Here is a 12,174-nt window from a genome sequence, read left to right on the forward strand (position 1 = left end):
AGGGCAATGAGTTCTGTTGAGAACTTTGATGTGAATATTAACCAGTTAACGTAATACAAGGGAATAATAGTTTGATAGAGTCAGCTACGCTATTACAGTGAAATTGTAATGCTTCTTTGACTAATAGTGTAAACATTGTTTATGGGAAGGAAAGAACCTCAATATCAACCATCATACACTATGAAATTTAAAAAAAGCCGTGAAATTCTCAAATTGATAAGTGTACACTGAACATACTTGTACTGTGTGATTATATATTAAGGACAAAATTATCTTTTAAAAAAGTAGATGTAATCTGTTAAACACAGATTTGTTTCTCTTTTCCAGGTGAGTAAAAGGCAATAGAATCTTCTTTATATATATAGGCAAGGCAACTTCTAGATCAGCTCGCCGTAGAGGTACGTTGACTTCCTCATTCTCGCAATTTGTAACAACAACCATTTCATTTGTTTAAATGTGTATATATATATTTCTTAAACCGTTGAGAATGTCTGGGCTCCTAGCCAAATTAGTTTGTAAATCTTTTCATTCCATACCATGAATTCAAACCGTTCTTAGAAAGAAATTCTAATTATCTTGTATTTTAAACTGTTTTTTCTTTTTTAAAAAAAACAGAATACATAAGAATTTAGTCCTTTTGCAGTCCCAAAATTGATAATAGTACTATAATTAAATCTAAATGTTCTTCTTGGAGATTAAACGACTTGAATACATATTTTTATTTATGATAATTAGATAGAAGGGATCATTAGATATGACATAACTTTTACTAAAATGAAATTGTACAATATCTTTAGCATAAATAAAAAGAAACGTGTGTGAATCGGTAAATCTAATCGAACTGAACAAATAACAGGGCTCATAATGGGCTAGTGGTAGAGTGCTCATCTGTAGTAGCTGCAGTCCCTGGTCCGTTTCCATCTCCTACCAAGTGGGCTTTATGATAGACAAATGCCATGCGCAAATGTTTTCTTGAGGTTCTCCCGCTTCCTCCCACTTAATTTATTCCACAATTGTCATCCGTCTCATTATCATTGTCCTCTTTAGCCTTGGGGCATAATCAGGGGTGCCCATCCCCCCCAAAGGTGATGGCGCGCTCCCCCCCAAAACTAATAATCTCTTCCCTCTTCAAAACTTAAGTCCTCTAAAAACAATTGCCCAGTGTAGCAGTAGTTTTTATAGTACTAGTAATTGTTATTTTTGTTGGTTTAATTTCCTGTAATAGTATTATAGAATGCTTGTAGTAGTAGTAGGGGCAGTAGTAATTACAAAAATGGCATTACTTTTATTAGTAGTCTTGGTAGTGTACAATACTAAATATGTTCTATAAGGATATTGAAGGGTATAAAAACTTCTACACACTGTCTATGGCACAGGTATTCTTTTTTTACAATTAGTAGTATTATTTTTTCTTTACAAAATATTGATATAATTCCCTTGTACATGAAAAGTAAGACGCAAGTTACAAGTTAATTGAGTTTGATTCCAAAAGAAAATGTTATCCTCGAAATTAGCCTACAAAAAGAAGTGATATCCAACAAAAAACATTCCTGTAAAAGAGCCAAGTACGAGTGGCCTTAAAAAGAATTGAAATCACAAAAATAGGCACCAAGTTCTGGTGGACAACAGTTACAAACACTCACTGGCTCACTTCAAATTTAGATTTGAAACTTGGCTGTTGTCTGTATGGTTACCACTAGCTTACAATTATGTCAAACTACTTTATAATTTTCAAAAGACAACATAGGCAAGTTTCAAATCTAAATTTGAAAGTGATTCCTTGAGTGTTTGTAACTGTTGTTCAACAGAACTTGGTGCTAATTTTTGTGATTTCACTTCTTTTTTATTAAGTGGAAAATGTAATCGCACAAACAGAAAACTATACAAAATATTATCATTAATTCATTTATTATACATCATGTAGCAATTGAACGGCATTACTTATTAAGTGTCGTACATGGTATAAATAAGAAATAAATAAATGCTCCCAGCAGAAAATGGGTAAATTACCTACACAAAGCGATAAACCGACCAGCCCATCCTTTCATATAGCAACTTGCACGGTACTTCATTCATCGAGTATCGAAGCAGGGGGTACGGGGGTTCACCCCGGAAAATTTTTGAAAATTAGCTTCTCAAAATCGTGTTTTAATGCTATTCCGACAGTAAAATTGCTAGTTCGAAAGTAGAGTAAAATCCCCCCCAAAATTTTTCTCAATGGCGCAGCTTGCGCCATACATCCCCCCTGTGGGCGGCCCTGGGCATAATCGTGAAACGTTAAACTAAAAGCAATAATCCTCTGTACAAATACATATGGTTCACTAGTATAGCTCTCACATTGGTGTGGGAGAACTTCAATTCTATTTAGACCATGTGAGTTAATGCTGGATAGTATCCTGGCCATCGCTGTTCTCCTGTCGTCCCATATTTTCATTCCACCAATTATTCCATAAATGTTTACTTTCATTTATCATCATCTGTATCCTTTAACACAACCGAGTGAGTTAAACTAGAGATATAATTTTATATTATCAATACTAACATACACTATTATAGTAATTATAAATTCAAGTTTAGGGTCCTTCAGTTCCTAGTTCCTAAACATTTAATCTAAAGTAAGTCGTAAATTAACTTTCTGTGCCTTAGCAAGAACCATACGTTAGTGTTAAATCATTCATATTATTCCAGTCTTGGAAGTGACCTAAGGTAATAAAAGTATTTAGCGTCAGGAAAAAGTAGTTAGAATGACATTTAATGCAACATTGATTCACATGTTACCAAGCAAAATTCAATCTCTTGGTTCTTAAAAATGCTGTCACACCCTTTTTCAAAATTTATACTAAGCTACAAAGTGTTTCATTAGAGTTCATCTGATTGGGATGGTTGACGTCCTACTAGAATAATTTAAGTAGCGACAGAACGGGGCCGCGGTGGTTCAGTGGTAGAGAGTTCATCTCTGGTGCGTAGGGCTCCTGGTTCAATCCCAACTTGCACCAAATGAGCTTTGTGATGGACAAACACTTTGTGTGTGAGTTTTCTCGCTGTTCTCTCGTTTCCTCCCACTTTCTTCATTCCACTCATTTCCCATCACCACTGTCTCCTTTAGCCTAGCCGGGATAACCGTGAGGCGTAAAACTGAAATATTTTTAGCGACAGAACCAATGCTTTAAAGACTATTACTCTCTTCTTTTCAAGAGTTTACTCGTGGCTATATTAGTGTGGCTATATTGATTCCTGGTGGTAGCTCATGTGGCTTGGATTCCATCTTAAGCTATAGGTCCACCTCTCGCATAGCTTCGTTGCTGAAAGGGACATTAAACTCAATCCAATTAATCTCTTATTTTCAAAATTTTAATACTTTCGATCCCAAAGTAATACGCCACTCGAGAGTTTGGCTTTAAGTATTCCACATAATTGAAGTTTCTCTAAAATTGGACGGGGAGTTATTTTCACCGTAAACGTTTCTTCGTTAATTGTTTCTTCGGTTAATGGACATAACAACTTCAAGTATCTGTATGCATTTAACAGCCGCCCTTAAAATTTTAAATTCCAAATTTGAGGTTACAGGTGTAACATATTTAGTTTATCCGTGTTACTCTGAACGCCCCAACAACTGCAACGGCAACAAGAAATGTATCCGACCATACAGAATTTATAAGTGAGAGTATGATTTATGAAGATTTCAGTTTCAATGGGATGGCATGTACGTGGGCCCAGTAGTGTTCTCGACATCGTGCATAGTGTAGTACGTCGAGAGGGTGGTTTACGTAGCACTCAGATAGTGGAGCATAAGGAAGCGAACAGGATACATGTTATATCAGGTATCAATGTTTACCTTCTAGGACGTCATTAGGACACCAAACAACGTAATATGAATACATGACTGCGTTCTAAAGGACCAAAGTCAGCCTACGGAAAAGTGGGTTCACATGTTGGGAAATTGATTCACTTATAGAATGCTGCCAAGACAGTGATAAGAATAGAGGCTCGTGGTAGCAATTACCAGAAGCAGAAGCGATTATCCGAAAATTGACCGCAAAATATTATCACAACATGATATGTTAGACACATTGCCTACATGACTGTGATTAACCGTAGTACGTCGACCAGAGCGTTAGCTCGACTCTGGAATACGGTAACGGATATGGTTTTGTCTTCTTCGACTGTTCGAGGGCGTATTCTGAACACTGGCAGCATTGATGCCATAGGCCGGCTGTACATTGATTAGCATGTACCTCGGCAGCCAATCCGAGACAGGAAGAGAGAGAGAAGAGGATTCGAAGAGAGAGGCATGAGTGTATGAACAAAGTGTCTCAATCTAAACGTTGTGAAAGCTTTTGTCCACATGCTCAAGCGAATATGCGGTACAAAGCCTTGTTACATTGCTGACATACTGAACCTCGACTCGGCTGCCCTGTCTTCTTGTGCAGCCGACACTCGTAATGAAGAGTTCCACTGACCCATAACCAGAGACGTCTAAGTCTAGTATGAGCACGTGAACCCCGTCACTGTCATTTTAAAGTGGCAGGCAGTCATATTTTCAGACAAGGCCCGCTTCAAACAGTCCTGTGAATATCGATAGTTTGATACCCATTAGATGCTATTGTGCTGCACGCAATCTGCCAGCATGCATTATTGTGTGTCATAGTGTACCCGCGTAGCGCAGTCTCTAACACTCTCGTCTTTGGTTCGAGCAGTCCCAGGTTCAATTCCCGATGGGGACACTCGTTTGAAAATGTGTAAAACCTTTTTCAGGACAGCCATCCTGAGTGAGGTTTTCCTTGGTTTTCACCATTCACACCAGGTAAATTCCGGGATAGTACTTAACATATATGTCCCAGACCGCTTCCTTTCCTTTCCTCTGATAGTGTGATCATCCCTCATAGGTGAGAGGCTAACATAGGTATAGATGCGGAAAGTCCAGAAATCTCATCCCTGAATCCTAAATCCCTTGTGCGTCATAGCGGTCAAACAGCAGGAGAGAAAATATGCATTGAGGCTAATCTGATCAGAAAGAACTAATGACTGTGATAGTAACCTTCCTCCAAACACTTGGAAAGTCATATTGCAGCAAGATAATTCTCGTCAGAATACACCTTGTAATCCTTTGATTCTCTCGCCTGCACGGTTGCCCGACATATTGTCCATTGAACTTTGGCGGGATACGGTTGCTCGGAACTACGTTAGTCACAGTCCTACAGAGGACGCTGTCAATGAATTGTGGACTCACATACAAGCAACGTTACAGGCAATTTTTAAGAAATGCATCCAACGCCTGCTTACTATGATACTCGAGGTATAAAAGCTCGGATTGCAGTGAGAAGGGTTTTTATACTAATTTATCAAGGTTAAAAATGTTAAAAAGTTCACATATTGTAGTCGTTTCCTTATAGTTGTGCCAAGGGTGTATGGTATAAATTTAATTTCTTTCACACGTGTGGGATGTACACAAATGAATTGTGTCGGTTTATCCCTGCCCGATTTTTTTAAACCTTAATGTGAGATCTCGACTCTAACGTTCGCTGAATAAAAGTAATTAGATTTGAAGTCATATTATGAAGATATATGATTATTATTATTATTTCCATCTGTAAACTTTGGATTTATGTTCAGAATATTAATATCAAATTGGGAAGAAAATAATCAAAAGCTATCAACTATAATAAACAAAGTTGGAGTTGTTGTTTATTTTAAATGAAAAGCGTGATTCTTACATCAGAGTTTACACATACGCACAAACACCCAAATGAAACATGGTACAGATCACAGTCTTTTTTATTATTATTATTAAAGAAAGAAACTGATAGATCATAGATTAATCTCTATCGTCAAGAAAAGCAAGATTCTTATAAGGTTGGAGATGAGAAGAACGTTTCCAAATAACTCTTTCGTCTTTGAGACCCAGGGTGTAATTAGGGCCACGTGAACAGATTTTTTTTTTTTTGTTACTTTTTCCTTTCCTAGAACTTCCACAAAAGGAAAGGAGTAACTTCTCCCAGTGGATTTTCAGAGGGTATCATGAAGCAATTTTCCTTTTCTTCACCCAAGGTTTTTCTTTCCTTCTACTCCTTTAGTTTCCTTCTGTAATTTTTTTTTTTAGACTGGCGACATCTGTGGAAAATTGGCCACATCGGCAGCACAGTTACCGTTACAGAGATATTTTCCTTCTTGCCCTTGGAAAAAGTATTCACGCACACAAATATATAAATTGTGTGTGTGTGGGTGTGTGATCTGGTACAAAAAATATTTCTCCTATTGCATTTTCAATGTTTATCGCATCTCTACAACTGAAGGCGCTACTTCTACAAATTTAGGGATTTTCTTAGTTTTCTTCCAATAGTTTATTTTGTAACGTGTGTGAATTCTAAAATAATTACAGAATAATTCTAGAATAATTGTAAGAAAGTTAATAGTAATTTACGTTTCTATCGTAATATCCAAACGCGAGTATTGTATATATGGTGTGTATAGCAACATATCAACATTTAGTATAATAAGCAAAACTTTGGTCGGAAATTCGAACGTGTAGTCTTTAATGAATTAGAATAAACAAAAAATTTCTCAATATAAAATTAAAATAGATTGGAATAAAAGGTTTATTAAATCTTCAAAAAAAACGTTTATTTACAATATAATTAGGAATGCTTTTCCTTGTTAATGCTAATAACTTCACAGCGTTAGAATACGTATGTAGATATGTACGTAAATTACTATTATATTTCTTAATACATATTTACATACGTATTCTTACGCTGCGAAGTTATTAGTATTAAAAAGAAAAAACACTCCTAATTATATTATAAATAAACTTTTTTTGAAGATTTAATATACCTTTTATTCCAATTTATTTTAATTTTATGGTGAGAAATATTTTTATTTATTATAATTTATCAAAGACCACATGTTCGAATTTGAGAGCAAAGTTTTGCTTATTACTCGAAGTATTGATATTAACATATGTTGTTGTATACACTATATATGCAATACTCATGTTTGGATATTACGATAGAAATTACTATTAATAATCTACTGTATTGAGTTGAAAAGGAACTGAATTGTCTCTGTAAAAATTAAGTTGAAGATTGAAATCTTTCTGAAATCTTTCGGCATTCCTAGGTACTAAAGTTAACGCCTACTTATACACAGATTGTTGTTTGGCGTGACTGTTATTTGAGATTAAGAAAAAAGAGAGAAAAGAAAAGAATGAAAGAGAGATATATTACAGAAAGAGAGAAACAGAGATAAAGAGAGAGAAAAAAGAGAGAAACCCCTTAGTAAGAAGTGGAAACTTTTTACATTAATTATTGAAGAGAAAACTAATTCAGGCTAATCACTGTTACACATGAAAATTCTCTTCTACAATAAGATTGTTTTATTGCAGGTAAATTCAAAGTTAATACTCGTAACCACTTCAAACCTCTCTCCCATTTAAAATAAAACAAACCAAGTCTATTCTATTATTCTTAAGTTTAATAATAACATTTCGTTGTGTTTTAACCATTTTTATTATTTAAAATATTTAAGCTCTTATTTTCCTTGTTTAAAAGGTATATTACGATATGACTTTACATTTTCTTGATTACAACAGTAGGCTACCACATGTGATGTATTCATTATCACGCTCTAGTCGCCCTCTTCACCCATATTTCCTCAGACTGTCATTTTACAATGGCTTGATGAACTCCTTTTCTGCTTTGGAACGACGATAGGATATATAAAATAAGTCTCATCCCAACTGGGGATTGAGCCTGGGTCGTCCAGTAAATATAAGTAAACTCCTTATTGAATATGTTAGAATGAAACCAAGAAATGTAGGAGTTATTGTACACCAGGGGCGCGCCCAGAAATTTTTGTTGGTAGCGGTCCAAGCTTGGAGGTGTCAATACTACAAGCCACTACATCTATGTAGTATTGGACGGATATTATTCTGCACCCGATAAGTAATTCTAAAATACTTATACCTATATTTTCAGAAAAAAAGATAGAACTGGATTGTGTTTTAATAGAAAGAGTACAGACGAAATGTAAGATCAAATTTTTATGCTAGATCAATCATTTCCGTGTTTAAACAAGTATAATTTTATTGAGAAAGTGTTACGTTGAGTTGGGAAGTTTTCGAGGCGATCCGGACCCAATAGACCACTGTGGATGCGCTCTTGCTGTACACTATACAAGACCAAATGCACATTCGGATCAGAATGAGAAATGAATTGACATTTGAAGATACACGTATTACCTTATTGCCACTTCGTTTGTATTATGCTGGTGCGTCCACTCGAACTTATCTTCTCTAACGAAGGAATAGTTCTTACTGACGTTCAACGGAATAAACACAAATTATTCACAGAACAACCCATGTTTCTTCAAATGTTAGTTCGTTTTCCTTTCGTATCCCGAGTGTACTAAAAAAAAAAAGCTATTGTGAATTGTAAAACTGAGAAAGATATCAACATCATGGCTCAAGTTGTTTATCAGCCACTAAGTTTTTAAAACTGTTTTTATCTTCAACCGTACTGTATCGAGCGTTTTGTGCTTTAGTAGTCTATAACGGCACAGGAAAATACAAAAAGGATTATTTATATTTCTTTATGCCTTATTTCAGCGTAATCTAATTGATGGTCAGCTACTTTTGTGAAACCTTTTATTACAGTTTCGATAATCATTTGTAATTTGTACACAGGGACGGGTCCAGAATTTTCTGACACGTGTGAGGGAAGGGTGCGCAGGTCTGAAAAATAAACTTAAGACACTTTTGTTATTTGGTTCGCTAAATAAGGATGTGAACTTAAAAATTGTGTAAGCGTGATACGTATTTATTCTCATATTGCCGAATTCAGTGTTAGAGTAGAGATATATCCAAATTTTTATATTTCTAAATAAACAGGCTAAATTTGGATACTTAGAATTAATGTTTAGAATCACATCAAAAATACTAAATTAACTTTATCTGAAATTCTTTCTCTATATAAACAAATGGAATGAAAGGACCCAGATGAGGTAAGTACCCAATACCGATAAGTTATAGTTACTTGTATATTACTTGCCATCTTTTTTTGTATATTACTTGCCATCTTTTTCTGTTTGTTTAAAATAATAGAAGAGAAGGAATCAAAACAACAAAACTAAAAGGCAGATACTGGGTGACTGGGGAATGGGGGATGCTTTTTAACACACTCCAGAGACTAACAAAGTCGGAGAAACGTAAAAGTAACATAATTAATCTAACGTCAAAATACCTTTATCCAATGCATTAGAAAGCCATGAAAGAGAGCAATGGCGGAAAGGAAGAAGCTTGTGGCTGAAGTTTAAAACAAATGAACTGAGATCGCGCGATCTCCAAGCGGACTATTAATCTTAAGTTCCCATCCCTATGGAGCCCTATTTCTGCTTTGCTAGCTACTTACACAGCAGAATGTGTTTTATTAAATTGTTCTTCGGAGCCAGATGGTTAATAAGAAGTAATGTCCGGGGTATAGAAAGAAAGGGAGGGAGCAAATAAAGGTTGATGAAACCTCACTAGGAAAGGAACAGCATCGCTTCAAATAAAAGGAAAAAAAAAACGTAGAAAAGATACGCACTACGTTTGTAGTATTTGTAGCCGACAAACAAGAAAATAAATAAATAGATTATTTCTTTTAGGTTCTAAAAAGCGTGAGAAGAAAGTTAGATTATGGCTTTACTTCTGCTATTAAGCATTTGTCGAGGACTTTGTGAGGCCGTATTAGGGTGTGTATTTCCAGCTGGTTGACCCTGTGATGCCACAGTTTGCTGCTCGAGTTATAAGCAAACTACACAGAGACAACAAGGAGAAGGCAACAAATCGTCTGTGGAAAGAAGACAGAGGTGTCGGGCAAACCAGGCGTAGTCGATCGTTTGGCAGAGTTTTGCATATAAGTAGTACACTGTCAACACCTTGTTTTTATTCCATTTTATCTAAGTCGTTCCCTCCTCCTTTCTGTTCAACCTGTTCTCTCTCTCCTTCTCTCTGTCTCCTGCCTCCCATTATAAAAACTTTCTTCTACGTCATAATTAGCGAGTTGTAAATAAGTGTATTAAGGTGACCATATTTTATTTAAAAAAATAAATAAAATAAAATAACATCTGAATGTTTTGAAATGCTATGAAGAAAGTCGAAGTGCCTGGTAATACTGAACTTTTTCAGTTAATGTAATGTGCATGAAACAAGAATACTAAATTTATCTATGTAGGTGGTATTTTAAATATAAATTTATTATATGTGAATTTAAACAGAGGTGAAATTAAATATAACTAATATACTATTCATCGAGGGATAGAGTTTGAGCAACGTAAATGTGTTAACCAATAATGAGTTTTAACTGCTGAAAACGGTGTCCCCCATTGATTTTAGCACATTCTAATTTTAAGTACACACTACATGTATTTAATTTTTAACCTCAGAAGTAACGTCTAGCATGTTTGTTCTACATACAGGGACTGCAAAGGTAGGTATACAGTTTTTACAGTTATTGTTTATTCTTTTTAAGGTAGTTATCGCTGGTAATTATATTTATTATGTTTATTATATAGAGGTAACCAAAGAAGTTCTGTCGATTTTTCACCCACCACCTTCGAACGTCGATATGTCTCCTAAGACGTACCTGGAAGATCAAAAATAGTCCCCATCAGCATCGACGACCTTCTGCAAACGTTCTGGAAGGCCATGGATTCCATCGCGATAGACCTTGGTGAGCCGTGAAGTGAAGAAGGTATCAAGTGCATTTTTTATCTCTATTAGGGATTTGAACTGGCGTCCTCTAAGATGATTATCCAAGGAATGGAACAGGTGATAATTAGACGGTGCAATGTCTGGGGAGTATGGCGGATGCAATAGTGTTTCCCATCCAAGGCGTAGAATGGTGTCCCTGGTCATCTTAGCCACGTGGGGCTTAGCGTTGTCCTGTAAAATTACCCCTTTTCGATTCAAAAGTGCTGCCTCCAGAGTTTTGAGGTTTTCTTGAACACTTCTCAACTGCCGACAGTACACAGCTACAATGATGATCCGACCAGCTGGTAGCAGTCCCCGATGACGATGCCGCGTGTAATCCACCAAACACATAGAGGACCTTCTTCTGGTGCAGTGCTGAATTCGGCTATTTTGGAACCGGTTCATGGGATGCTAACCAATGATGACGGCGTCATGGAGCTTCGTATAGGACCCACTTCTCATCACCTGTCAACACCCTGTCCAGAAATAGCTCCTTCCTCAGACGACAGCGAAGAAACACAGGTGTCTGCTCACGTTGCCTTCTGGCCAGGAATGAGACCCATTGACCGAACTTGTAGTGCTTCTCAAGTTGATTTAGGTTTTGCCGAATGTTTTCTCCACTCACACTGAATCGTAGTCCCAGTTCCTCACATGTCTGGCCACTGTTCGCCTCAATTGTTGCCTGAAAATCTTCATTTTGTACATATGTTGGTCTTCCGGCACGTGGTGCGTCTTCGAGTGTTTTGTCACCATCCTTAAACTTGTTAAACCACAGATGCACTGTCCACGTAGCCACGACATCCTCACCAAAGGCCTGGCACATCTTCCTTCCCGGTGCAGAGATGGTTGACCCCCAGAATGAACTCGTATAGCATACATACCGTTATGGCGCTCTGTGGAAGTCCCATGTTCACTCTATTCTTACGCAAGTTCACGGTGGTGTAACTGAGCTGCCACAATAAGGTAATATGTTGGATATACCCAAACTAACAATTGACCTTCGCTTTATCTCTATTCGCATTCAAATCACGGAGTGGGGACCAATTGAACCCAGACCTCAGAAAAACCGACAGAACTTTCTTGATTACGTTTATGGAAAATAGACTGGAGGAATGTGTAAATGTTGAAGATGACACTTTGAGAACGTCAAAGATTGTACTCAACTCTCGAACACTTAGTACTTTGAACGACCTTAAACGCCCACACTCAATTACTTTTTATGTTTTAATTATCGTTAAGTAAACGTTGAAGATATGTATGTCTTAATTGGATTCTGAAATTTCTATTGCTTTTCTGTCTCATTATCAGTGACGACGTTATAGAGGACAAGGGGGTGGGCGAATTCGATGGTATCATCCGCCAGATCTCCCCAGACATATTATATTCTAATGTATGTCAAGTGATGTAAAACTATTATTTCCAGTAGATAAAAATAGCTTCCTCTAAAA

This window comes from Thermobia domestica, chromosome 3, assembly GCF_964235325.1.
Source record: "Thermobia domestica chromosome 3, izTheDome1.hap1.1, whole genome shotgun sequence".
In the NCBI taxonomy this organism is placed as follows: Eukaryota; Metazoa; Arthropoda; class Insecta; order Zygentoma; family Lepismatidae; genus Thermobia; species Thermobia domestica.